Source organism: Syngnathus typhle, linkage group LG15 (genome assembly GCF_033458585.1).
Source record: "Syngnathus typhle isolate RoL2023-S1 ecotype Sweden linkage group LG15, RoL_Styp_1.0, whole genome shotgun sequence".
Lineage (NCBI taxonomy): Eukaryota > Metazoa > Chordata > Actinopteri > Syngnathiformes > Syngnathidae > Syngnathus > Syngnathus typhle.
The window spans coordinates 2,591,004-2,596,070 of NC_083752.1; positions in this window are offsets into that span (position 1 = coordinate 2,591,004).

Here is a 5,067-nt window from a genome sequence, read left to right on the forward strand (position 1 = left end):
TGGGGCAAAGAACTGCTCCCATTGCCAAATGGGCCACTTGCCAGACACTCCTCCATATATCTAAATGTTTGGCATGCTAGCAACAGCGGTCGCCATTATAATGAAAAAATAAATCAGCAAAGGGCAAGTGTATGTTAAACAGGACGCCGATCGGCTTCTTAAAAGCTTATTTACAAACATTGTGATGAACTTGCAAGTACCTTCGACCCTCGGAGGACTCATTAAGTCTTAGCGAGACATATTTGCTGATGTAAGGGATAACGCCAAGGCCGATGATGATAAATGCGAAATAAAATAGACTGCTGCTTTGGATATGTGCCTGCTTCGTCAACTTTAAGATGGATGCCGCTAACATTTGATAAAATGCTGCAAACTGGTTGGTTCAATCAGAGATGTACATTTGTCAGGTCAACAAATACACAACAATTTGACTTTTTCCCAGCACGACACACAGCACAAGGCCGAAATAGATCACAGCTCATTAAAAGGCAACTTTGTAATTATTTGAGCCATTTAATCGCCACAATCATCATCATTAACATTTAATGACTTGTTGGTACAGCAGACCACAATAGAAAAGCCACCCTGATGAACACACACACTGATGAATGGGGATCATCTTTAATGATTCCACGACTCATTAATCTGGTTATTAAATACTTGAACCACATTGAAAGTGGAACCAGTTGCCAGTTGGGTGCACTACAACTACTACTCGAAATGCAAAGTTTCTTTTTTGATTAAAGAGGGCGTCATCGTCTTATCAGGCCTGTTATAAATCTCATCTCGTCTCATTGACGCAGGTGGCTGAAACTTTTGGAATGATTTTTTTAAAGTTGCTCATAAATCTCAAGGAAGTTTCTTTGGGTGGACAACTAACAACGCTTGCCTAAATTTATTATCAATTGCGACATTGTTTCGATTTTATTATTCTAACAGCATGTGTGTGCATGGGGGTCATTTTCAATTGAATTTATTTCCCCCTTGGGCAATATTCATAGTGAATCTCTCATAGGGTGGAAAACCTGGGAAATTGTGGATAACGGAGAATAAACAGACAGTATCACATAGGAAGGGGGGGGGAGGAAATAAACAAATCACAACAAATATTCCGGGGATGCCCTCCATCCCCGCATAAAACAGATACCGACCCAACGAAAGGGCAACGTTGGTATGCTCATGCTTACGTCCACGGACTGAGCTTGGCGATGGTGTCCTCATCGTTTTTTTTTTTTTTCCTTTTCACAGTTTAGCCTGTGGTAGAGGGGGGTGGGGGTAACATTGACCCAGATTTGTCATGGTGGAAGCCACTATCTCTCTGATCACACACTGTCACTGAAGGCTAGTGGCCTTTTCACTCCCGCATAGCAGCATATTCAGCAGACAGTCATCGTCACCGAGACAAGGAACATACCAAAAAAGGAAATCCAAGCAGGCTTTTTCTGTTGTCATTCTTCTGACCCCAGTAGCTGTGTTTACAGGGAGACATTGATTCGGATTAAAAACCCGATCGGAATTAAGAATGCTTCGTGTAACTCGACGTAACAGAGCCAACGGGGAAAAAAATAGGCAAATAAGGAGAAATGGACGCAGCGGTGTGACGTTGGGCTGGAACGGTTCATCGAGTAATTCAAATCATGTCGCAGTTCAGATGAATTGTTGTGTCAAGTGTGCCTTCAAAGACGCTGCAGTGTGTTTGGGGTAGAAGCTGTTGAGGGAGCTTTTTGGGAGCCCACGGTTTTATCTGGCTGTAAAACATTTAAGACAGTCTTTCAACCTGCAGGCCAAATACTTTGCAAGTACCGTACTGAATTCAGCCAGCATGAAATAAAGAGGACACACTCTGTGACTGCAAAGACTGACGATGGTAGGAAAAATCCACAAAATAGAATATTTACTTTTTTTTATAGGCTGTTGTATTATATCAGAGGTGTCCGATGCAAGTCCAGAAAGTAAAAAGCATGCCAGAGATTTGCTTTGCCTCCAATTAACCTGCTCCCCGGAAGCTAGCAAAATGCTACACGTGAGACTGCAGCAGGTTTCTTAGTTGAAGAGGCGAAAGCGTCTCCGAGAAAAATTGGTAAAAATGTAATAAAAGTCTCTGCGCTGTTTGGCTACCGACCAAAGTGTTTTTTGGATCAGTCTTTGCTTCCAAGCATGCCAGAAGCACTCACGCTGTACATTTTTTACAGTAATTTCATTTGAAAGCGGAAAGAGAGTGTAGAATCAGCACTGCTCAACATCTAGTGTGCAGGGTGCAATGGATGCACGTAATCTACATCAAGTAGAAAGTACAGCCTTGATTATGCAAATGTTGATGTGTTGAGAATCTCAAAGAGCATATCAGAAATGCACCATGGAAGTTGCGCAGCCAAATGGGAAGCGATGTATCTGCAGCCTCAGAGGTGTGGCCTTATGAGTCACTTTTGATTATGGCCACAATTAATTGGTCATTTTTTTATTTGACAGTGTACATCAATGAACATATCTGTAGATGCACCAGAATTAGCCAAGGGGCTAATTTTGCCATTGATTTACGATCCAAAAGCCGCAATAACACAAGGATCAGAGTAGATTATTATTATTATTGTAATTTCGACTTAAGTCTGTGCGGTTGCAATAATATTAGCTGCAGTGTAGCTAAATGATTAACAGGCCCCGTTTCTAAATGTGTCTTTGATAATCAGCTTTGTTTCACTGCCTCATCGGCACTCGTGCCGCAAAACAGGCGACTGAGAGGAAGTCAGAATAATTACATCACTTAATCGCCACACTCGGCAGACAATGTGATGGATGGGACAAAACAAAATGAGCAACTCTTGTTCTCGCCTCCACTGCACAAACAAGGAATCGAATATTGAATAAACATTTATGATGATAATAATAATATAATAATAATAATAATTATTATTATTATTATATTATTATTATTGTTATTATTATGATGGCAGCACTTTGTGTTTGGGGGTTACCCTGTCTGCCCTCTGGTTCTGAATTTGAAATTCTGCATGTAGCATGCTCTCCAAGCACTTGCATAAGTTTTCTCCAAGTACTTCCTCCATAGTAGTTGAATTGTTTTATACTTAAATAATTGGTTCAAGCTCAACTGTGACCTCAGGTGCTTGAAAGTCATTTGGATCTTTGACACGTTTGAAGCAGAACATTATTATTAGCTACCGTTTCTTTAGATGCGCTACATTGAAAAAAAATGTATTACAAATGTTGACATTACATGTGAGACAGTAAGTGGAACAAAAGAATCAAATAAAGAAAATATCATATTTAATTTATAGACAAACTACCGCTGATGAGTACATATAATCCAAACCAGAAAGGCTCCCATGAAGAGTTCTGATTTGTCTAATCTGTCGGCACGTTGAGAAGAAGCAAAAAGAGTGGCCCGATATAGACGACTAAAAATAGCAACAGAAGAAAAGCTCCTTAGAAAAGAAATGTCGGAATTTGAGTCTTCTGTCAGATAAAAAAGAAAAAAAAAACGGGATGCTTTCAAGAATAATCTCCTCTATAGGGATGGGCTTGTGAAACTCAGTTGTCATGGCCAAGAGTTATTTAAATATCTTGACAGTTTTAGTCACATATGCCAAAATTGCTTATGCTTTCCACAAAGTTAAATCAATCTAAAGTTGGGACGTTGTGTAAATTGTCAAGAAAAACAGAATACAATGATTTCAAGAAAAACACACAATGCTCACAGTCAGGCAGGAGATGGGATTCGAACCCGGAACCCCGTGGTAACCACTTATGTGAATGTTGGATGAATCAACTGGCAGTAATGTAATTAAAACCACTACGTTTCCATCTCCAGAATGACAACAAACCTAAATAATTCAAAAGTCAATCGACGAGATCAGCTCCTTTTTACACATCCGCTAGGTGTCGCACTATCTGATTTCCCAATATTAATCGCGCGCTCGTAGTATATTCTAACCTTTCACTATGTTGACAGAATAAAAATGATGTGTCTCTAAAACCTTCAGGCCTGCGCTGTACAATTAACCCAAACAATAAATATGAGCGAAAAAAAACGTGAAAATGATCCGGTCAATAAAATACATCATTTCAAAATATAGCACGCATGCAACGTTGAATAAAAATACATGTGCAATACACAAAGCATGTTGTAGATATGCAATGAATAACCAAGATGTCACTTGGCGCACGCAGCGTGCAAGGCCGACCGAAGCAGATGAGCAAATTCGACAAAACGCAACAACTTACATCAAGCGAGGTAGTCCTGGAGTCAAGTCGTCATTTACATGCAGCGTCACCACCACTCGTCTTCATGCCTGTGCTGGTACCGATGGATCTGGTCTGATCCAGATGTGTGTGGCACCGAGGATGCCCGAGCGCTCAAAAATAGGATACTTAGAAAAAAAGAAATGAATAAGAATCGATTTAGTCTGCATGAGCAGGGGAGGGGGGAGGGGGGTCGGCATGTGGAGCGCTTGCTTGACCAAGTGAGTGTGTGTCAAAGTGAGCTGCGGCGCGTGCGCGCGTGTGCACGTGTAACCGCGTGCGTGTGTGTGTGTGTGTGCAGGGAGGTGGGCTCTATTGTCTTTGCTGCTGTGCATGACATCATCTCAGACCAATGGTGGAGCGCAGAAGATCAAGAAGAGCCACGGGCGCGCATGTTGAGATTCGTTAGTGCTTGAAATGTCCATCCACCCTAATGGATGTCAACCTCATTTTTGTGGTCATAGTTTCCTTTGGAGGACTGTCAACGCGTTAGATTATAGGCTACACAACAAACTGAAGAAGAACTAGTTTTGAAATCAGAGACTAGTAAAATTGTGAAGACAATTCGTTATTTTATATTGACACATGAAGTCAACGCACAATTTGTCTTTGTGGGCCACATAAAATGAAGTGACAGGCCGGATCTGGCCCCCGTGCCATAGGTTTGAAATTCTGAACACACGCTTTCATATTGACTTTGTAAATGAAAACAATAAGGCGTCTTACATTATAAATCACCAACATTTATTTCCATTTTTATACATTAAACATGCGTATCAATATATTGAAATTTCACACTTCTACTGGAAT